The sequence below is a fragment of the Aquarana catesbeiana genome, linkage group LG03 (genome assembly GCF_042186555.1).
Source record: "Aquarana catesbeiana isolate 2022-GZ linkage group LG03, ASM4218655v1, whole genome shotgun sequence".
Classification (NCBI taxonomy): domain Eukaryota; kingdom Metazoa; phylum Chordata; class Amphibia; order Anura; family Ranidae; genus Aquarana; species Aquarana catesbeiana.
In genome coordinates, this window is record NC_133326.1 from 659163281 (window position 1) to 659187285 (window position 24005).

General features: G+C 49.2%; 1 long non-coding RNA gene across 3 annotated transcripts in view; it reads left to right on the forward strand.

Annotated features, from left to right (window-relative positions):
- The window catches only part of LOC141133413 (uncharacterized), a 1430344-nt gene that overhangs the window by 296021 nt on the left and 1110318 nt on the right, over nt 1-24005 (forward strand). For all 3 annotated transcript variants that reach the window (XR_012243065.1, XR_012243068.1, XR_012243069.1), the window contains exon 3: nt 11086-11707. This is a non-coding gene — a long non-coding RNA (uncharacterized lncRNA). The remainder of the gene's footprint in view (nt 1-11085; nt 11708-24005) is intronic.

Genomic DNA, 24005 nt, shown 5'->3' on the forward strand with positions numbered 1-24005 from the left:
TAGTAAACATTACACCGATGAATATCCTTAGGCTTCAGCTTATGCGTAGACCAACCAGCGCCCGGGGTGAGGTTGGAGAAGAGCTTAGTAGATATCCTTTATCTTCTGCCGTGCGTTGAGCCAGCAGCTTCCAGGAGTGTGTTGGCCGCAGGGCTGCAGTCTGTCTATCTTCTGCCGTGCGTAAATTCAGCAGCTTCCAGGGGTGTGTTGAACACAGGGCTGGAGTTCTTCCTTCTGATTTCTCTGGTCAATCTCAGTCTCAAAGTATCTTGGGGATCTACTGTACTGTGCCAGGAGTCTGTGAGGTCAGCAGCTCATTTTACCCTGGAGTGGTGTATCCAGGGTGTCACCTCAGCTACCTTAATGGCTGTTGGGGTAGATAGCAGAACAGTGTAAGGACCTCTCCAATTTGGCCCTAGTGGGGTTAAGTTCCACTCCTTTACCCACACTGTGTCTCCTGGTTTGAAGGGGTGTACTGGGTTCGACAAGCTTACAGGAAGTTTCTCTTGAACCCATTTCCCTATGTCCTGCATACTTTCCCCAAGTCTCTGTATCAGTTCACGGTTAACTACCCCTCCTATCTGATGCAAGTCTCCTCTTATCCTTCTAATGATGGGTGGGGGCCTACCATACAGTACCTTAAAGGGGACAGATTTGTCCTCTTTGTTCAGGTACTCCGAATTCTCAGTAAAGCAATGGGCAACATCAAGGTCCATTTCATTTGGGTTTCCTGACAGAGCTTGGCCAGTTGTGCTTGAGCGTACAGTTCATTCGTTCAACTTTTCCAGAGCTTTGGGGCCTATATGCAGTGTGTAGTTTCCAAGTAATCTTAAGTGCTGTTGCTAATTCCTGGAGGCACTTGTGGACAAAGGCAGGGCCATTGTCTGAGCTTATATCTGGGGATAAACATCTTTTACAAAACTGCTTCCGTCAGTAAAGTACGCAACGTTTGGATTTTCCAAGGGGCTGTCTTTCAAGTCTGGTCGGCTTGCATATCCATTACCTGGAGACAGTCATGAGTTAGGGGTTCCTGTGAGGTGGGGAGCAGAGTGGCTGGGTTTAAAGTGTTTGCAGTCTCTAAGTGGATACAAGGATTTTCACACAGCATAGCTTGATATTTAACCATTCGACTGTTAATAAACCAGTGTTTTCCCTTGTAATCCATTAATGCCTGTACTTGGTGTGGGACTCGGACATAAGTCTCCTGACCTAAAGACAACTTGTCAGCTTCGGCCACAAGGAGGGCTGCGATGGCCCGCAGGCAGGATGACCATCCCTGAGCTACAGTGTCCAGTTGTTTTGAAAGGTATGCTACAGGGCGCTGCCAAGACGAGGAGTATTGTGTCAGGACTCCTACTACTATTCCTTGTTTTTCACTGACATACAAATAGAAGACTTTTTGGCTATCTGGCAAGCCTAGCGCAGGAGCCTGCATTAGGGAGACCTTAATGTCTTGGAATGCTCTGTTTTGTTGTTGTCCCCATTGAAAGGGTTCCTTTTCTCCCCCCTTTGTGGATTCATAGAGGGGTCTGGCTTTTGTGGCAAAGTCCGGTATCCAGATTCAGCAGAATGCTGCCACCCCCAGGAATTCACGTACTTGCCGTCTGGTAGTCGGGGTGGGAATCTGACAAAACAGCTTCTTTCCTGCCTTCTCCCAATTGTCTCTGTCCTTGTGATACTCTGAATCCCAGGTACTTTACAGTCTCTTGTCAAAATTGCACCTTTCTCCGGGACACCTTATAACCTGCCTCCCACAGTAATTGTAACAGTTCATTATTGACCGCTGGGTGCATGGTCATTACAGCCTGATTGACCGCTCTGAGGTCTTGAACAGGACGACAGTGAGCTGTTTCGGGTTTCTGCACTAGGAGTAGAGGTGTATTCCAGGGAGACTGACAGGGTTTTAAAATCCCATAGTGTAGGAATTTGTTTAAGTACTTTTGTATTCCTAATAGGGCTTTTAGAGGGACATGACGCCGACGCACGGAGAGAAACCCGCCCCAATCCCCCACGCCCACCAAGGCGGACGAGAGGGGGGAAAGGGGAGGGATCCCGCCATGCCTTGCAGCTCCCGGACATTGCATGGAGGAGGCAGCCGACGAGATGTGACATCCCCAGAGACAAACCACACAGCTGCACTAATATTGGGAAAAGAAAAACCAAGACAAAAACAAAGAAAACAAAACCAATAAACAACAAGGATGAGTAAAAACCATGGAGGGACATGTAATGCCATACTACACAACCCCTGAAGGGGGGGCAAGTATTTACAGGGCAAGTGCCCTATGGAATAATATCCATCCTGATTCAGTTGGTGGCCCTGTGACTGCACACCTCATGGAGTTCATACCCCTTCGGCATGTGAGTATCCATTTGGGGTAGTGGTGTTTTGGCCCCCCCCATATGCATATTTGCCTTTTTTCATAATGCATATTGTATCTCATTCACTTAGAATACCCTTCCCCCCTTTTTCTTTTGTTTTTAGATATTGGTGCTAAATCGCCCCTGAAGAGTGTTTTGATACACGAAACGTGTCGGGCTTACGATATGCACCTTACAATTACCCCTCTTTACTGGGTTCACCAACCAACAAGACCTTACTAATTTACGTTGTGATTTTATGCATTTTATGGATGTTTCACCTTTTAGACTATCTGCCCTGCACTTGTTTTCAGGGGTTTGTCATCAATGTTTACAAAGTACCAATCAGGATGTATTTGTATATGACTTGACAGTCAAACCCATATTGGGACTATTATCATGTTACTATGTTACTATGTACAAATAAAATGGCTTGATTTTACGGTGACTGACCCGCTGGCTTCATTTGCCCACCTCACTCAAAGTCCCAACCTTCCTGTTTCCTGTATGCGTAGGGATGGAGACTCGCGTCTCACTCAAAGTCCCAACTTTTCGCCTCTTCAAATTCAAAACTGTGATAGGTAGTGAGGAGTGAAATCAAAAATTTACGCCCTTAGAAATCCTGAAGGTGGTGATTGGTTTTCAGTGCCCCGTACGCGGCTAGGCTCCCAAAAAGTCCCACACATGTGGTATCCCCGTACTTAGGAGAAACAGCTGAATGTATTTTGGGGTGCAATTCCACATATGCCCATGGCCTGTGTGAGCAATATATAATTTAGTGACAACTTTTTGTAATTTTTTTTTTTTTTGTCATTATTCAATCACTTGGGACAAAAAAAATTAATATTCAATGGGCTCAACATGCCTCTCAGCAATTTCCTTGGGGGTGTCTACTTTCCAAAATGGGGTCATTTGGGGGGTTTGTACTGCCCTGCCATTTTAGCACCTCAAGAAATGACATATGCAGTCATAAACTAAAAGCTGTATAAATTCCAGAAAATGTACCCTAGCTTGTAGACGCTATAACTTTTGCGCAAACCAATAAATATACGCTTATTGACATTTTTTTTTACCAAAGACATGTGGCCGAATACATTTTGGCCTAAATGTATGACTAAAATTGAGTTTATAGGATTTTTTTTATAACAAAAAGTAGAAAATATCATTTTTTTTCAAAATTTTCGGTCTTTTTCCGTTTACAGCACAAAAAATAAAAACCGCAGAGGTGATCAAATACCATCAAAAGAAAGCTCTATTTGTGGGAAAAAAAGGACGCAAATTTTGTTTGGGTACAGCATTCCATGACCGCGCAATTAGCAGTTAAAGCGACGCAGTGCCAAATTGTAAAAAGTGCTCTGGGCAGGAAGGGGGTAAATCCTTCCAGGGCTGAAGTGGTTAAAGAAATGACATAGTTACATAGAAGGTGAGGTTGAAAAAATACACAAGTACATCAAGTCCAACCTATGTGTGTGATTATATGTCAGAATTACATTGTATATCCCTGTATGTTGCGGTCATTCAGGTGCTTATCTAATAGTTTTTTGAAACTATCGATGCTCCCCGCTGAGACCACCGCCTGTGGAAGGGAATTCCACATTCTTGCCGCTCTGAGTGGCTGTTTAGTCAAGTGGTACTCTTTCGATCATTTGTCCATCAGTCAATGTGCATCAGCGTAAAGGGTACAGTGCATCAGGGTACAGCACACCAGGCCACATCAGGGTACAGAGCCCAGTACATCAGTGTACAGGGCACAACATATCAGGGTACAGGGCACAGCACATCAGGGTACAGGTCACAGTACATCAGGGCACAGCACATCAGGGTACAGAGCCCAGCACATCAGCTAATAGGGCACAACACGTCAGGGCACAGTACATCAGGGTACATCACATCAGGGTACAGGGCACAGCACATCAGGGTATAGCACATCAGGGCACAGAACATCAGGTCACACGACATTGAGGCACAGCACACCGGGGCACAGGACATCAGGGCACAGGGCACATCAGGGCACAGGACATCAGGGCAAAGCACATCAGGGCACGGGGCACATCAGGGCACGTGGCACATCAGGGCACGGGGCACATCAGGCCACATGGCACATCAGGGCACATAGCACATCAGGGCACGGGGCACATAGCACATCGGGGCACATCAGGGCACATGGCACATTATGGGGCACATAGCACATCAGGGCATGGGACACATCAGGGCACATAGCACATCAGGGCACGGGGCACATCAGGCCACATGGTACATCAGGGCACAGGGCACATAGCACATCAGGGCACATGGAACATCAGGGCATGGGGCACATGGCACATCAGGGCTCAGGGCACATAGCACATCAGGGCACGGGGCACATCAGGGCACATGGCACATCAGGGCACATTATGGCACATCTGGGCACATGATGGGGCACATCAGGGCACATAGCACATTAGGGCACATCAGGCTACATGGCACATTAGGGCACATGGCACATTAGAGCACTGGGCACATGGCACATTAGAGCACGGGGCACATTATGTGGCACATCATCAGGGTACATTGTGGGGCACATGGCACATTATGGGATCTATAATGTAAGGAAGATAGGGGGCGCTAGATACCATATTATTCAAGTGCTCTAAATAAATAAATAAATCTCCTGCATTACCAAAAAAATGGAAATGTAAGAAAGCTAGGGGGCGCTAGATACCATACTATTCAAGTGCTTTAAATAAATAAATATCCTGCATTACCAAAAAAATGAAAAACATAATAATGACAAATCATAATTAGATTACACATTGGAGTGCCCACAATAGTGAAACAAATATATAGTGATTGATTGTCCACATAAAAAAGTGTTTTGAAGTGGTTTGAAATGATATCTTTCAATAATATCCCAATCTTGTTGCTGTAAACGAAAGGTTTTCCATCACCAAAGGAAAATAAGAAAAAGGAAAACACCTCGAAGTAGTAGATATCTGCTTACCAGATACCAATGACTCCTTTAGTTAAAAAGAGAGTCACTAGCGCTTGTGCAGGGTTGTGCCTGCTCACATGGATGGCCGGACTGTGGTTGGTATTATAGGCATGGATCGTTCCCGTCAAGCTCATTCAAGATAGGATAAGGATACATAGGAAACAAAAACAGTCTCCATAGCGTAAAACCATTTATTAAAAAAGTAAACAAATTAAAAAGCCAAATGGCCGCTTACATTGGTGGGTGCCTACCCGGCACTGGGGCTGCTTGCATGTCAGGGTGACTTCACAGTCAGAAAAAGCCTTTCATGTCTCCTCCACGCTGGCGTGCGTTCCAGCTTACACAGGGGGGCAGCCAAAGGATCCGGATGTTGTTGGGTGATAGGACATGTGACCACGTGGTCACATGTCCTATCACCCAACAACATCCGGATCCGAACGTTCTTATCTCTCCTCTAATAGTATATACAGTATATCTCTTCTGTCTGTTATTCTCAGAGTGGATTAGATATTTTGCTCCCTAACCATATAGTTGGCTATTTTTATTTACCACTGCATAAAGATTTTTAAGAATAAATTGTCTTTTTTTAAAACTTTACATATTAACTAAATTATACACCACACTTTTTTTTTTAAAGTTATTAACCAATTAATCTAAACAGTAATCGACCAACTAATCGATTATGAAAATAATCATTAGTTGCAGCCCTAGTCAGGTTAATATAACCCAGCACAGTGTTCCCCCTTACATCAGAGTCTGCAGGATTACCCTTACAGTGCAAGGGGAACTTTGATGTAAAGGGGAGTGCTGCCGATCATGATGTAAAGGGGAATGCTGAAGAATTTGATGTAAAGGGGAACTCTTATGTAAGAGGGGGCTCTGGTGACCAGAGATCACCTTATATCAGATTGCACAGCATTCCCCTTTACATCAAAGTCTGCAGAGTTCCAACTTGCATTTAAAACGGAACTCTAATGTGGGGGGGGACCTCTGGTTAGAGATGGCCAGAGACTGTGCGGCCATGATACAAGAGATGGCCAGAGACTGTGCGGCCATGATACAAGGGATGGTCAGAGACTGTGCGGCCATGATACAAGGGATGGTCAGAGACTGTGCGGCCATAATACAAGAGATGGTCAGAGACTGTGCGGCCATGATACAAGGGATGGTCAGAGACTGTGCGGCCATGATACAAGGGATGATCAGAGACTGTGCGGCCATAATACAAGAGATGGTCAGAGACTGTGCGGCCATGATAGAAGAGATGGCCAGAGACTGTGCGGCCATGATACAAGAGATGGTCAGAGACTGTGCGGCCATAATACAAGAGATGGTCAGAGACTGTGCGGCCGTGATACAAGGGATGATCAGAGACTGTGCGGCCGTGATACAAGAGATGGCCAGAGACTGTGCGGCCATGATACAAGAGATGGTCAGAGACTGTGCGGCCATGATACAAGGGATGGTCAGAGACTGTGCGGCCGTGATACAAGAGATGGCCAGAGACTGTGCGGCCATGATACAAGAGATGGTCAGAGACTGTGCGGCCATGATACAAGAGATGGTCAAAGACTGTGCGACCATGATACAAGGGAGGGTCAGAGACTGTGCGGCCATGATACAAGGGATGGTCAGAGACTGTGCGGCCATGATACAAGGGATGATACAAGAGATGGTCAGAGACTGTGCAGCCAGGATACAAGAGTTGGTCAGAGACTGTGCGGCCATGATACAAGGGATGGTCAGAGACTGTGCGGCCATGATACAAGAGATGGCCAGAGACTGTGCGGACATGATACAAGGGATGGTCAGAGACTGTGCGGCCATCATACAAGAGATGGTCAGAGACTGTGCGGACATGATACAAGGGATGGTCAGAGACTGTGTGGACATGATACAAGGGACGGTCAGAGACTGTGCGGACATGATACAAGGGATGGTCAGAGACTGTGCGGCCATCAAAGAGATGGTCAGAGACTGTGCGGACATGATACAAGGGATGGTCAGAGACTGTGTGGACATGATACAAGGGATGCCATGCAAAACAGTGTCGGCTTTGGTAGAAGTCTAGGACGGCGTTAGAGCCCGACATTGGCTGCAGCTGATGAGATGTTCTCAGTGTGAGGGGGGGTGGGGGGTTTCAGCTGGTTGGAACCTCCATTGCTTTACCCCAGTGTGTGCCAGCCTCCTCACCCTGCCCGCCTGGAGACACCCAGGGCCATCTTTAATATTGACTGGACCCTGGACAAACATTTTCCTGGCTCCCCCCCTACCAATTTCGCTCTCCACCCCAATATCCCAAAAAACAAACACGCACATAAACTTATCCAAAAAAACCTTTAATAATGTAAGCATAAAGATCTGGTTCACACTCACTGATTGCGCCAGGCTCACTGATTGGTTGCTAGAGGTTACTGTACAATATTACCACTCAATGATTGGTTGCTAAAGGTTACTGCACATCATTACCTCTCACTGGGTGGCAGGGCAGTATTGTGGTGTGTGATGCAACGGTTGGGGTACACTTGGTTGGATGGCAGCATTGGGGTGAGAGGCTGAGATCATATCTCCCCCTATAATAATAGGGGTAGGATGGGGATGTTGATGACAATGGGTGTGGTGGTAGGAAGCTGGCAGTGGGGTACAGGGGGGATGGAGATAAAGAAGATGATGGGGTATGGTGGTTGGATGCTAGTAGTGGGGTACAGGGGGCTGATGGGTATGTTGATGAAAGGGGTCAGAGTGGTAGGATGTCAGAGGCGGGGTATGGGGACAATGATAGTGGATGGCATGATAGGAACCTGGCAGTGGAGTACAGGGGGATGAAGATGATGGGGTGGGGTGGTAGGAAGCTGGCAGCGGGGTTCGGGGGGGGGGGTGAAGATGACACAGGGTGGGGTGGTAGGATGCTGGCAGTGGAGTACAGGGGGATGAAGATGACAGGGGTGGGGTGGTAGGAAGCTGGCAGAGGGGAACAGGGGAATGAAGATGACAGTGGTGGGGTGGTAGGAAGCTGGCAGAGGGGAACAGGGGAATGAAGATGACAGTGGTGGGGTGGTAGGAAGCTGGCAGAGGGGAACAGGGGAATGAAGATGACAGTGGTGGGGTGGTAGGAAGCTGGCAGAGGGAAACAGGGGGATAAAGATGACAGGGGTGGAGTGGTAGTAAGCTAGCAGAGGGGTGTAAGCTGGCAGAGGGGTGCAGGGGGGATGATGATGACAGGGGTGGTAGGAAGCTGGTACAGGGGGATGAAGATGGTGGGGTGGTAGGAAGCTGGCAGTAGAGTACAGGGGGGGGGGATAGGAAGCTGGCAGAGGAGTACAGGGGGGAAGATGACAGGGGTGGGGTGGTAGGAAGCTGGCAGAGGAGTGCAGGGGGATGAGGATGACGGGGTGGTAGGAAGCTGGCAGAGGGGTACAGGGGGATGAATATGACGGGATGGGGTGGTAGGAAGCTGGCAGAGGGGTACAGGGGTATGAGGATGGTGGGGTGGTAGGAAGCTGGCAGAGGAGTGCAGGGGGATGAAGATGATGGATGGGGTGGTAGGAAGCTGGCAGAGCGGTATAGGGAATCTGGTAAAGGGGTATGAAGATGACAGGGGGCGGGGTGGTAGGAAGCTGGTAGTGGAGTACAGGGGGGATGAAGATTACAGGGTGGGGTGGTAGGAAGCTAGCAGAGGGGAACAGGGGGATGAAGATGACACGGGATGGGGAGGTAGAAAGCTGGCAGAGGGATACAGAGAGATTAAGATGACAGGGGTGGGGTGGTAGGAAGCTGGTGGCAGAGGGGTACCGGGGGATGAAGATGACAGGGGTGGGGTGGTAGGAAGCTGGTGGCAGAGGGGTATCGGGGGATGAAGATGACAGGGGTGGGGTGGTAGGAAGCTGGTGGCAGAGGGGTACCGGGGGATGAAGATGACAGGGGTGGGGTGGTAGGAAGCTGGTGGCAGAGGGGTACCGGGGGATGAAGATGACAGGGGTGGGGTGGTAGGAAGCTGGTACAGGGGGGATGAAGATGGTGGGGTGGTAGGAAGCTGGCAGTAGAGTACGGGGGGGGGGGAATAGGAAGCTGGCAGAGGAGTACAGGGGGGAAGATGACAGGGGTGGGGTGGTAGGAAGCTGGTACAGGGGGGATGAAGATGGTGGGGTGGTAGGAAGCTGGCAGTAGAGTACAGGTGGGGTGGTAGGAAGCTGGCAGAGGAGTGCAGGGGGATGAAGATGATGGATGGGGTGGTAGGAAGAGCGGTATAGGGAATCTGGTAAAGGGGGATGAAGATGACAGGGGGTGGGGTGGTAGGAAGCTGGCAGTGGACTACAGGGGGGATGAAGATGGCGGGTGGGAGGAAGCTGGCAGAGGGGTGCAGGGGGGGGAAGATGACAGGGGGATGATGATGATGACGGGGTGGGATGGTGGCAGAGGGGTACAGGGGGATGAAGATGATGGATGGGGTGGTAGGAAGCTGGCAGAGCGGTATAGGGAATCTGGTAAAGGGGTATGAGGATGACAGGGGGTGGGGTGGTAGTAAGCTGGCAGAGGGGTACAGGGGGGATGATGATGACAGGGGGTAGGGTGGTGGGATGCCAGGCACAGGGAGATGATTAGGATAATAATGACAGGGGGTCAGTGGATGGCCTCATATGCCGGGTGGGATACATATCATCAGGGCTGGGTGTGGGGGGGTTGTCAGTATTGATTTTTGGGGCGCCCTCCTCGGTCTGGGGGTGAAGTCTTGCTGTACCTTGAGGCTCCCTGATGATCTCCTCTCTGACAAGTCCTCCTCTGCAGACGGTCCATCCTGCAGAGCGGATCGGAGAGGTATTATTATTATTATCTGAGCTCCCAGCTCTGCACATGGCAGGAGATGAGAGCAGAGCCCGGCAGAAGGGGAGGAGTTGGGGGAGGGGAGAACACGGAGCCGTCCACTGACCCTGAGAGCTCGGACGGTGCAGTGCTGAGTAGTCAGTCTGATACCGGAGGGGGAAAACTATAAAAACGCCGGTGCTGGGGACACCGACCGGGGACATTCCCTCCATGTCAGGGATAGTAAGCAGCCGGCGAGGCCTTAAGCGACCGTCTAATTAGAGAGCCGCCTCTGGTGACAACCCGAGCTCGGTGTCCTCCTGAGTCCGCTCTCCTCACACGGAACCGGAAGATAGTGGCTGCCATCACTTACACACGTGGCTGCCATCACTTACACACGTGACTTACACACGTGGCTGCCATCCCTTACCCACGTGATCGCCTTCCCTGCCCCACCGTCTCCATGGAGACCCAGCTCTGGAACCGTTATTTCTGCCAGACAGCCTCGATGACGTCACAGCGCAGCAAAGCCTATAAATAGCAGAGCAGGGCAGTAGCCGTTAGTCGTGTTCTGTGCGTCGAGGGAGGAAGTACCGTTTCTGCTCTCTCCTCCTTGTCCATGTTCTATTCTCATCTGATTCTAATCTGTTATGAACCAAACCCCATCCGGACTGTATATCACCATTTCTGATAACTAATGGAGTTTATTCATTTTAAATAATAGAAATAGAAAGCTCCAGATTTGGGTATATGTGGGGACAAGACATCGCCTTGGCTGCACTATGTATGTATATATCCTAAATTAACTTCTCAGTTTAAACCAAGCAATTCCATTGCAGGGGCATTATAACAAAAACAAACTCCATGCAGATCTTCTATCAATCTGTTTAATGGAGTGATGTCATTGAAAAGATGGGACTTTAATGGTGCTTTTTTTATGGGTCTTTTCACAGGTACTGTTTTAATATCCCAAGTGGGTTAAAAACACTTACAGGATGGAGGAATAGAACAGGCACATCATGGAAGTTGTAAAAAACAGCATTGGAAGGGGTCACAGCGGAGGGAAGTCTTCAGAATGATGGATGTGTGACTCACTGGATCTATCACAGTCCGCAGCAGGATGAGACGCTGGAACGCTGTTGGAGCCGGCGTCATCAGCGCGGAGAGGAGAAGGACCCAGAAGTGATGTCAAATGCTGAGAGACTCTGTAACCAGCCTGGACCGCAGAGCGGAGGATGTGAGGTCATAAGAAAGGGACGCGTTTCGGAACTCTGGACGGTTCCTTTGTCAACCTCTGAATGCAGCTTATGAGTTGCCATGCCGCCTGCCACCAGATGCAGTTTGACACTTGTCAACAGATGCAGCTTGTCAATTGCCACGTCCCCTGCCACTAGATGCAGCTTTTCAACAGAAGCAGATTGTCACGTTCAACAGATGCAGCTTATGAGTTGCCATGTCGCCTGCCACCAGATGCAGTTTGACACTCGTCGACAATTATTCATTTTGAATAAGAGAAATAGAAAGCTCCAGATTTGGGTATATGAAGGGGACAAGACATCGCCTTGGCTGCACTATGTATGTATCTATCCTAAATTAACTTTTCAGTTTAAACCAAGCAAATCCATTGCAGGGGCATTATAACAAAAACAAACTCCATGCAGATCTTCTATCAATCTGTTTAATGGAGTGATGTCATTGAAAAGATGGGACTTTAATGGTGCTTTTTTATGGGTCTTTTCACAGGTAATTTGTCGGGGCGATGGATGGTGTTGGCAATTCCATTATCACTGCACCATAGTTGATATAGTGTCAGAATGATTGAAGCGCATTATTTCTATTTATTGTCAACCTCTGGTTTGTCAACCTCTGGATGCAGCTTATGAGTTGCCATGTCGTCTGCCACCAGATGCAGTTTGACACTCATCAACAGATGCAGCTTGTCAATTGCCACGTCACCTGCCACCAGATGCAGCTTGTCAACAGAAGCAGATTGTCACTTTCAACAGATTCTTAGATTGTAAGCTCTATGAGCAGGGACCTCTGATTCCTACTGTAATAAAATGTATTGTATTTGTACTGTCTACCCTCAAGTTGTAAAGCGCTATGTAAACTGTTGGCACTATATAAATCCTGTATAATAATAATAATAACAAATTCAGCTTATGAGTTGCCACGTCACCTGCCACCAGATGCAGCTTGTTAACAGAAGCAGATTGTCACTTTCAACAGAATCTTAGATTGTAAGCTCTAAGGAGCAGGGACCTTTGATTCCTACTGTATTAAAATGTATTTTATTTGTACTGTCTACCCTCAAGTTGTAAAGCGCTACGTAAACTGTTGGCACTATATAAATGCTGTATAATAATAATAATAACAAATGCAGCTTATGAGTTGCCACGTCACCTGCCACCAGATGCAGCTTGTCAACAGAAGCAGCTTGTCACTTGTCAACAGATGCAGCTTGGTGGAGGAGTACGAAGCACCCTCAGTTCCTCAATACTTTGGGGTGGAGGGGTAGGAGGGCATCCTCAGTGCCTTGATACTTTAACGTGGAGAGGTAGGAGGGCATTCTCAGTTCCTTAATACCTTGGAGTGGAGAGTTAGGAGGGCATCCTCAGTTCCTCAATACTTTGGGGTTGAGGGGTAGGACGGCTTCCATAGTTCCGTATTATTTGGGATGGATAGGTAGGAGGACATCCTCAGTTCCTTAATACCTTGGGGTAGAGAGTTAGGAGGGCTTCCTCAATGCCTCAATACTTTGGGGTAGGAGGGCACCCTCAGTTTCTCAATACTTTGGGGTAGAGGGGTAGGAGGGCATCCTCAGTGCCTTGATACTTTAACGTGGAGAGGTAGGAGGGCATTCTCAGTTCCTTAATACCTTGGAGTGGAGAGTTAGGAGGGCATCCTCAGTTCCTCAATACTTTGGGGTAGGAGGGCACCCTCAGTTTCTCAATACTTTGGGGTAGAGGGGTAGGAGGGCATCCTCAGTGCCTTGATACTTTAACATGGAGAGTTATAAGGGCATTCTCAGTTCCTTAATACCTTGGAGTGGAGAGTTAGGAGGGCATCCTCAGTTCCTCAATACTTTGGGGTTGAGGGGTAGGACGGCTTCCATAGTGCCGTATTATTTGGGGTGGATAGGTAGGAGGACCTCCTCAGTTCCTTAATACCTTGGGGTAGAGAGTTAGGAGGGCTTCCTCAATGCCTCAATACTTTGGGGTAGGAGGGCACCCTCAGTTTCTCAATACTTTGGGGTAGAGGGGTAGGAGGACATCCTCAGTGCCTTGATACTTTAACGTGGACAGGTAGGAGGGCATTCTCAGTTCCTTAATACCTTGGAGTGGAGAGTTAGGAGGGCATCCTCAGTTCCTCAATACTTTGGGGTAGGAGGGCACCCTCAGTTTCTCAATACTTTGGGGTAGAGGGGTAGGAGGGCATCCTCAGTGCCTTGATACTTTAACGTGGAGGGGTAGGAGGGCATTCTCAGTTCCTTAATACCTTGGAGTGGAGAGTTAGGAGGGCATCCTCAGTTCCTCAATACTTTGGGGTTGAGGGGTAGGACGGCTTCCATAGTGCCGTATTATTTGGGGTGGATAGGTAGGAGGACATCCTCAGTTCCTTAATGCCTAGGGGTAGAGAGTTAGGAGGGCTTCCTCAGTGACTCAATACTTTGGGGTAGGAGGGCACCCTCAGTTTCTCAATACTTTGGGGTAGAGGGGTAGGAGGGCATCCTCAGTGCCTTGATACTTTAACGTGGAGAGGTAGGAGGGCATTCTCAGTTCCTTAATACCTTGGAGTGGAGAGTTAGGAGGACATCCTCAGTTCCTCAATACTTTGGGGTTGAGGGGTAGGACGGCTTCCATAGTGCCGTATTATTTGGGGTGGATAGGTAGGAGGACATCCTCAGTTTCTTAATACCTTGGAGTGGAGAGTTAGGAGGGCATCCTCAGTTCCTCAATACTTTGGGGTAGGAGGGCACCCTCAGTTTCTCAATACTTTGGGGTAGAGGGGTAGGAGGGCATCCTCAGTGCCTTGATACTTTAACGTGGAGAGGTAGGAGGGCATTCTCAGTTCCTTAATACCTTGGAGTGGAGAGTTAGGAGGGCATCCTCAGTTCCTCAATACTTTGGGGTAGGAGGGCACCCTCAGTTTCTCAATACTTTGGGGTAGAGGGGTAGGAGGGCATCCTCAGTGCCTTGATACTTTAACGTGGAGAGGTAGGAGGGCATTCTCAGTTCCTTAATACCTTGGAGTGGAGAGTTAGGAGGGCATCCTCAGTTCCTAAATACTTTGGGGTTGAGGGGTAGGACGGCTTCCATAGTGCCGTATTATTTGGGATGGATAGGTAGGAGGACATCCTCAGTTCCTTAATACCTTGGGGTAGAGAGTTAGGAGGGCTTCCTCAGTGCCTCAATACTTTGGGGTAGGATGGCACCCTCAGTTTCTCAATACTTTGGGGTAGAGGGGTAGGAGGGCATCCTCAGTGCCTTGATACTTTAACATGGAGAGGTAGGAGGGCATTCTCAGTTCCTTAATACCTTGGAGTGGAGAGTTAGGAGGGCATCCTCAGTTCCTAAATACTTTGGGGTTGAGGGGTAGGACGGCTTCCATAGTGCCGTATTATTTGGGAAGGATAGGTAGGAGGACATCCTCAGTTCCTTAATACCTTGGGGTAGAGAGTTAGGAGGGCTTCCTCAGTGCCTCAATACTTTGGGGTAGGATGGCACCCTCAGTTTCTCAATACTTTGGGGTAGAGGGGTAGGAGGGCATCCTCAGTGCCTTCATACTTTAACATGGAGAGGTAGGAGGGCATTCTCAGTTCCTTAATACCTTGGAGTGGAGAGTTAGGAGGGCATCCTCAGTTTCTCAATACTTTGGGGTTGAGGGGTAGGACGGCTTCCATAGTGCCGTATTATTTGGGGTGGATAGGTAGGAGGACATCCTCAGTTCCTTAATACCTTGGGGTAGAGAGTTAGGAGGGCTTCCTCAGTGCCTCAATACTTTGGGGTAGGAGGGCACCCTCAGTTTCTCAATACTTTGGGGTAGAGGGGTAGGAGCGCATCCTCAGTGCCTTGATACTTTAACGTGGAGAGGTAGGAGGGCATTCTCAGTTCCTTAATACCTTGGAGTGGAGAGTTAGGAGGGCATCCTCAGTTCCTCAATACTTTGGGGTAGGAGGGCACCCTCAGTTTCTCAATACTTTGGGGTAGAGGGGTAGGAGGGCATCCTCAGTGCCTTGATACTTTAACGTGGAGAGGTAGGAGGGCATTCTCAGTTCCTTAATACCTTGGAGTGGAGAGTTAGGAGGGCATCCTCAGTTCCTCAATACTTTGGGGTTGAGGGGTAGGACGGCTTCCATAGTGCCGTATTATTTGGGATGGATAGGTAGGAGGACATCCTCAGTTCCTTAATACCTTGGGGTAGAGAGTTAGGAGGGCTTCCTCAGTGCCTCAATACTTTGGGGTAGGAGGGCACCCTCAGTTTCTCAATACTTTGGGGTAGAGGGGTAGGAGGGCATCCTCAGTGCCTTGATACTTTAACGTGGAGAGGTAGGAGGGCATTCTCAGTTCCTTAATACCTTGGAGTGGAGAGTTAGGAGGGCATCTTGAGTTCCTCAATACTTTGGGGTTGAGGGGTAGGACGGCTTCCATAGGGCCGTATTATTTGGGGTGGATAGGTAGGAGGACATCCTCAGTTCCTTAATACCTTGGGGTAGAGAGTTAGGAGGGCTTCCCAAATGCCTCAATACTTTGGGGTAGGAGGGCACCCTCAGTTTCTCAATACTTTGGGGTAGAGGGGTAGGAGGGCATCCTCAGTGCCTTGATACTTTAACGTGGAGAGGTAGGAGGGCATTCTCAGTTCCTTAATACCTTGGAGTGGAGAGTTAGGAGGGCATCCTCAGTTCCTCAATACTTTGGGGTAGGAGGGCACCCTCAGTTTCTCAATACTTTGGGGTAGAGGGGTAGGAGGGCATTGTTAGTTCCTTAATACCTTGGAGTGGAGAGTTAGGAGGGCATCCTCAGTTCTTAAATACTTTGGGGTTGAGGGGTAGGACGGCTTCCATAGTGCCGTATTATTTGGGATGGATAGGTAGGAGGACATCCTCAGTTCCTTAATACCTTGGGGTAGAGAGTTAGGAGGGCTTCCTCAGTGCCTCAATACTTTGGGGTAGGAGGGCACCCTCAGTTTCTCAATACTTTGGGGTAGAGGGGTAGGAGGGCATCCTCAGTGCCTTGATACTTTAACGTGGAGAGGTAGGAGGGCATTCTCAGTTCCTTAATACCTTGGAGTGGAGAGTTAGGAGGGCATCCTCAGTTCCTCAATACTTTGGGGTTGAGGGGTAGGACGGCTTCCATAGTGCCGTATTATTTGGGATGGATAGGTAGGAGGACATCCTCAGTTCCTTAATACCTTGGGGTAGAGAGTTAGGAGGGCTTCCTCAGTGCCTCAATACTTTGGGGTAGGAGGGCACCCTCAGTTTCTCAATACTTTGGGGTAGAGGGGTAGGAGGGCATCCTCAGTGCCTTGATACTTTAACGTGGAGAGGTAGGAGGGCATTCTCAGTTCCTTAATACCTTGGGGTAGAGAGTTAGGAGGGCTTCCTCAGTGCCTCAATACTTTGGGGTAGGAGGGCACCCTCAGTTTCTCAATACTTTGGGGTAGAGGGGTAGGAGGACATCCTCAGTGCCTTGATACTTTAACGTGGAGAGGTAGGAGGGCATTCTCAGTTCCTTAATACCTTGGAGTGGAGAGTTAGGAGGGCATCCTCAGTTCCTCAATACTTTGGGGTTGAGGGGTAGGACGGCTTCCATAGTGCCTTATTATTTGGGGTGGATAGGTAGGAGGACATCCTCAGTTTCTTAATACCTTGGAGTGGAGAGTTAGGAGGGCATCCTCAGTTCCTCAATACTTTGGGGTAGGAGGGCACCCTCAGTTTCTCAATACTTTGGGGTAGAGGGGTAGGAGGGCATCCTCAGTGCCTTGATACTTTAACGTGGAGAGGTAGGAGGGCATACACAGTTCCTTAATACCTTGGAGTGGAGAGTTAGGAGGGCATCCTCAGTTCCTCAATACTTTGGGGTAGGAGGGCACCCTCAGTTTCTCAATACTTTGGGGTAGAGGGGTAGGAGGGCATCCTCAGTGCCTTGATACTTTAACGTGGAGAGGTAGGAGGGCATTCTCAGTTCCTTAATACCTTGGAGTGGAGAGTTAGGAGGGCATCCTCAGTTCCTAAATACTTTGGGGTTGAGGGGTAGGACGGCTTCCATAGTGCCGTATTATTTGGGATGGATAGGTAGGAGGACATCCTCAGTTCCTTAATACCTTGGGGTAGAGAGTTAGGAGGGCTTCCTCAGTGCCTCAATACTTTGGGGTAGGATGGCACCCTCAGTTTCTCAATACTTTGGGGTAGAGGGGTAGGAGGGCATCCTCAGTGCCTTGATACTTTAACATGGAGAGGTAGGAGGGCATTCTCAGTTCCTTAATACCTTGGAGTGGAGAGTTAGGAGGGCATCCTCAGTTCCTAAATACTTTGGGGTTGAGGGGTAGGACGGCTTCCATAGTGCCGTATTATTTGGGAAGGATAGGTAGGAGGACATCCTCAGTTCCTTAATACCTTGGGGTAGAGAGTTAGGAGGGCTTCCTCAGTGCCTCAATACTTTGGGGTAGGATGGCACCCTCAGTTTCTCAATACTTTGGGGTAGAGGGGTAGGAGGGCATCCTCAGTGCCTTGATACTTTAACATGGAGAGGTAGGAGGGCATTCTCAGTTCCTTAATACCTTGGAGTGGAGAGTTAGGAGGGCATCCTCAGTTTCTCAATACTTTGGGGTTGAGGGGTAGGACGGCTTCCATAGTGCCGTATTATTTGGGGTGGATAGGTAGGAGGACATCCTCAGTTCCTTAATACCTTGGGGTAGAGAGTTAGGAGGGCTTCCTCAGTGCCTCAATACTTTGGGGTAGGAGGGCACCCTCAGTTTCTCAATACTTTGGGGTAGAGGGGTAGGAGGGCATCCTCAGTGCCTTGATACTTTAACGTGGAGAGGTAGGAGGGCATTCTCAGTTCCTTAATACCTTGGGGTAGAGAGTTAGGAGGGCTTCCTCAGTGCCTCAATACTTTGGGGTAGGAGGGCACCCTCAGTTTCTCAATACTTTGGGGTAGAGGGGTAGGAGGACATCCTCAGTGCCTTGATACTTTAACGTGGAGAGGTAGGAGGGCATTCTCAGTTCCTTAATACCTTGGAGTGGAGAGTTAGGAGGGCATCCTCAGTTTCTCAATACTTTGGGGTTGAGGGGTAGGACGGCTTCCATAGTGCCGTATTATTTGGGATGGATAGGTAGGAGGACATCCTCAGTTCCTTAATACCTTGGGGTAGAGAGTTAGGAGGGCTTCCTCAGTGCCTCAATACTTTGGGGTAGGATGGCACCCTCAGTTTCTCAATACTTTGGGGTAGAGGGGTAGGAGGGCATCCTCAGTGCCTTGATACTTTAACATGGAGAGGTAGGAGGGCATTCTCAGTTCCTTAATACCTTGGAGTGGAGAGTTAGGAGGGCATCCTCAGTTCCTAAATACTTTGGGGTTGAGGGGTAGGACGGCTTCCATAGTGCCGTATTATTTGGGAAGGATAGGTAGGAGGACATCCTCAGTTCCTTAATACCTTGGGGTAGAGAGTTAGGAGGGCTTCCTCAGTGCCTCAATACTTTGGGGTAGGATGGCACCCTCAGTTTCTCAATACTTTGGGGTAGAGGGGTAGGAGGGCATCCTCAGTGCCTTGATACTTTAACATGGAGAGGTAGGAGGGCATTCTCAGTTCCTTAATACCTTGGAGTGGAGAGTTAGGAGGGCATCCTCAGTTTCTCAATACTTTGGGGTTGAGGGGTAGGACGGCTTCCATAGTGCCGTATTATTTGGGGTGGATAGGTAGGAGGACATCCTCAGTTCCTTAATACCTTGGGGTAGAGAGTTAGGAGGGCTTCCTCAGTGCCTCAATACTTTGGGGTAGGAGGGCACCCTCAGTTTCTCAATACTTTGGGGTAGAGGGGTAGGAGGGCATCCTCAGTGCCTTGATTCTTTAACGTGGAGAGGTAGGAGGGCATTCTCAGTTCCTTAATACCTTGGAGTGGAGAGTTAGGAGGGCAACCTCAGTTCCTCAATACTTTGGGGTAGGAGGGCACCCTCAGTTTCTCAATACTTTGGGGTAGAGGGGTAGGAGGGCATCCTCAGTGCCTTGATACTTTAACGTGGAGAGGTAGGAGGGCATTCTCAGTTCCATAATACCTTGGAGTGGAGAGTTAGGAGGGCATCCTCAGTTCCTCAATACTTTGGGGTTGAGGGGTAGGACGGCTTACATAGTGCCGTATTATTTGGATTGGATAGGTAGGAGGACATCCTCAGTTCCTTAATACCTTGGGGTAGAGAGTTAGGAGGGCTTCCTCAGTGCCTCAATACTTTGGGGTAGGAGGGCACCCTCAGTTTCTCAATACTTTGGGGTAGAGGGGTAGGAGCGCATCCTCAGTGCCTTGATACTTTAACGTGGAGAGGTAGGAGGGCATTCTCAGTTCCTTAATACCTTGGAGTGGAGAGTTAGGAGGGCATCCTCAGTTCCTCAATACTTTGGGGTTGAGGGGTAGGACGGCTTCCATAGTGCCGTATTATTTGGGATGGATAGGTAGGAGGACATCCTCAGTTCCTTAATACCTTGGGGTAGAGAGTTAGGAGGGCTTCCTCAGTGCCTCAATACTTTGGGGTAGGAGGGCACCCTCAGTTTCTCAATACTTTGGGGTAGAGGGGTAGGAGGGCATCCTCAGTGCCTTGATACTTTAACGTGGAGAGGTAGGAGGGCATTCTCAGTTCCTTAATACCTTGGAGTGGAGAGTTAGGAGGGCATCCTCAGTTCCTCAATACTTTGGGGTAGGAGGGCACCCTCAGTTTCTCAATACTTTGGGGTAGAGGGGTAGGAGGGCATCCTCAGTGCCTTGATACTTTAACGTGGAGAGGTAGGAGGGCATTCTCAGTTCCTTAATACCTTGGAGTGGAGAGTTAGGAGGGCATCCTCAGTTCCTCAATACTTTGGGGTTGAGGGGTAGGACGGCTTCCATAGTGCCGTATTATTTGGGATGGATAGGTAGGAGGACATCCTCAGTTCCTTAATACCTTGGGGTAGAGAGTTAGGAGGGCTTCCTCAGTGCCTCAATACTTTGGGGTAGTAGGGCACCCTCAGTTTCTCAATACTTTGGGGTAGAGGGGTAGGAGGGCATCCTCAGTGCCTTGATACTTTAACGTGGAGAGGTAGGAGGGCATTCTCAGTTCCTTAATACCTTGGAGTGGAGAGTTAGGAGGGCATCCTCAGTTCCTCAATACTTTGGGGTAGGAGGGCACCCTCAGTTTCTCAATACTTTGGGGTAGAGGGGTAGGAGGGCATCCTCAGTGCCTTGATACTTTAACGTGGAGAGGTAGGAGGGCATTCTCAGTTCCTTAATACCTTGGAGTGGAGAGTTAGGAGGGCATCCTCAGTTCCTCAATACTTTGGGGTTGAGGGGTAGGACGGCTTCCATAGTGCCGTATTATTTGGGATGGATAGGTAGGAGGACATCCTCAGTTCCTTAATACCTTGGGGTAGAGAGTTAGGAGGGCTTCCTCAGTGCCTCAATTCTTTGGGGTAGGATGGCACCCTCAGTTTCTCAATACTTTGGGGTAGAGGGGTAGGAGGGCATCCTCAGTGCCTTGATACTTTAACATGGAGAGGTAGGAGGGCATTCTCAGTTCCTTAATACCTTGGAGTGGAGAGTTAGGAGGGCATCCTCAGTTCCTCAATACTTTGGGGTTGAGGGGTAGGACGGCTTCCATAGTGCCGTATTATTTGGGGTGGATAGGTAGGAGGACATCCTCAGTTCCTTAATACCTTGGGGTAGAGAGTTAGGAGGGCTTCCTCAGTGCCTCAATACTTTGGGGTAGGAGGGCACCCTCAGTTTCTCAATACTTTGGGGTAGAGGGGTAGGAGGACATCCTCAGTGCCTTGATACTTTAACGTGGAGAGGTAGGAGGGCATTCTCAGTTCCTTAATACCTTGGAGTGGAGAGTTAGGAGGGCATCCTCAGTTCCTCAATACTTTGGGGTAGGAGGGCACCCTCAGTTTCTCAATACTTTGGGGTAGAGGGGTAGGAGGGCATCCTCAGTGCCTTGATACTTTAACGTGGAGAGGTAGGAGGGCATTCTCAGTTCCTTAATACCTTGGAGTGGAGAGTTAGGAGGGCATCCTCAGTTCCTCAATACTTTGGGGTTGAGGGGTAGGACGGATTCCATAGTGCCGTATTATTTGAGATGGATAGGTAGGAGGACATCCTCAGTTCCTTAATACCTTGGGGTAGAGAGTTAGGAGGGCTTCCTCAGTGCCTCAATACTTTGGGGTAGGAGGGCACCCTCAGTTTCTCAATACTTTGGGGTAGAGGGGTAGGAGGGCATCCTCAGTGCCTTGATACTTTAACGTGGAGAGGTAGGAGGGCATTCTCAGTTCCTTAATACCTTGGAGTGGAGAGTTAGGAGGGCATCCTCAGTTCCTCAATACTTTGGGGTTGAGGGGTAGGACGGCTTCCATAGTGCCGTATTATTTGGGGTGGATAGGTAGGAGGACATCCTCAGTTCCTTAATACCTTGGGGTAGAGAGTTAGGAGGGCTTCCTCAGTGCCTCAATACTTTGTGGTAGGAGGGCACCCTCAGTTTCTCAATACTTTGGGGTAGAGGGGTAGGAGGGCATCCTCAGTGCCTTGATACTTTAACGTGGAGAGGTAGGAGGGCATTCTCAGTTCCTTAATACCTTGGAGTGGAGAGTTAGGAGGGCATCCTCAGTTCCTCAATACTTTGGGGTAGGAGGGAACCCTCAGTTTCTCAATACTTTGGGGTAGAGGGGTAGGAGGGCATCCTCAGTGCCTTGATACTTTAACGTGGAGAGGTAGGAGGGCATTCTCAGTTCCTTAATACCTTGGAGTGGAGAGTTAGGAGGACATCCTCAGTTCCTCAATACTTTGGGGTTGAGGGGTAGGACGGCTTCCATAGTGCCGTATTATTTGGGGTGGATAGGTAGGAGGACATCCTCAGTTCCTTAATACCTTGGAGTGGAGAGTTAGGAGGGCATCCTCAGTTCCTCAATACTTTGGGGTAGGAGGGCACCCTCAGTTTCTCAATACTTTGGGGTAGAGGGGTAGGAGGGCATCCTCAGTGCCTTGATACTTTAACGTGGAGAGGTAGCAGGGCATTCTCAGTTCCTTAATACCTTGGAGTGGAGAGTTAGGAGGGCATCCTCAGTTCCTCAATACTTTGGGGTAGGAGGGCACCCTCAGTTTCTCAATACTTTGGGGTAGAGGGGTAGGAGGGCATCCTCAGTGCCTTGATACTTTAACGTGGAGAGGTAGGAGGGCATTCTCAGTTCCTTAATACCTTGGAGTGGAGAGTTAGGAGGGCATCCTCAGTTCCTCAATACTTTGGGGTTGAGGGGTAGGACGGCTTCCATAGTGCCGTATTATTTGGGATGGATAGGTAGGAGGACATCCTCAGTTCCTTAATACCTTGGGGTAGAGAGTTAGGAGGGCTTCCTCAGTGCCTCAATACTTTGGGGTAGGATGGCACCCTCAGTTTCTCAATACTTTGGGGTAGAGGGGTAGGAGGGCATCCTCAGTGCCTTGATACTTTAACATGGAGAGGTAGGAGGGCATTCTCAGTTCCTTAATACCTTGGAGTGGAGAGTTAGGAGGGCATCCTCAGTTCCTCAATACTTTGGGGTTGAGGGGTAGGACGGCTTCCATAGTGCCGTATTATTTGGGGTGGATAGGTAGGAGGACATCCTCAGTTCCTTAATACCTTGGGGTAGAGAGTTAGGAGGGCTTCCTCAGTGCCTCAATACTTTGGGGTAGGAGGGCACCCTCAGTTTCTCAATACTTTGGGGTAGAGGGGTAGGAGGGCATCCTCAGTGCCTTGATACTTTAATGTGGAGAGGTAGGAGGGCATTCTCAGTTCCTTAATACCTTGGAGTGGAGAGTTAGGAGGCCATCCTCAGTTCCTCAATACTTTGGGGTAGGAGGGCACCCTCAGTTTCTCAATACTTTGGGGTAGAGGGGTAGGAGGGCATCCTCAGTGCCTTGATACTTTAACGTGGAGAGGTAGGAGGGCATTCTCAGTTCCTTAATACCTTGGAGTGGAGAGTTAGGAGGGCATCCTCAGTTCCTCAATACTTTGGGGTTGAGGGGTAGGACGGCTTCCATAGTGCCGTATTATTTGGGGTGGATAGGTAGGAGGACCTCCTCAGTTCCTTAATACCTTGGGGTAGAGAGTTAGGAGGGCTTCCTCAGTGCCTCAATACTTTGGGGTAGGAGGGCACCCTCACTTTCTCAATACTTTGTTGTAGAGGGGTAGGAGGACATCCTCAGTGCCTTGATACTTTAACGTGGAGAGGTAGGAGGGCATTCTCAGTTCCTTAATACCTTGGAGTGGAGAGTTAGGAGGGCATCCTCAGTTCCTCAATACTTTGGGGTAGGAGGGCACCCTCAGTTTCTCAATACTTTGGGGTAGAGGGGTAGGAGGGCATCCTCAGTGCCTTGATACTTTAACGTGGAGGGGTAGGAGGGCATTCTCAGTTCCTTAATACCTTGGAGTGGAGAGTTAGGAGGGCATCCTCAGTTCCTCAATACTTTGGGGTTGAGGGGTAGGACGGCTTCCATAGTGCCGTATTATTTGGGGTGGATAGGTAGGAGGACATCCTCAGTTCCTTAATACCTTGGGTTAGAGAGTTAGGAGGGCTTCCTCAGTGCCTCAATACTTTGGGGTAGGATGGCACCCTCAGTTTCTCAATACTTTGGGGTAGAGGGATAGGAGGGCATCCTCAG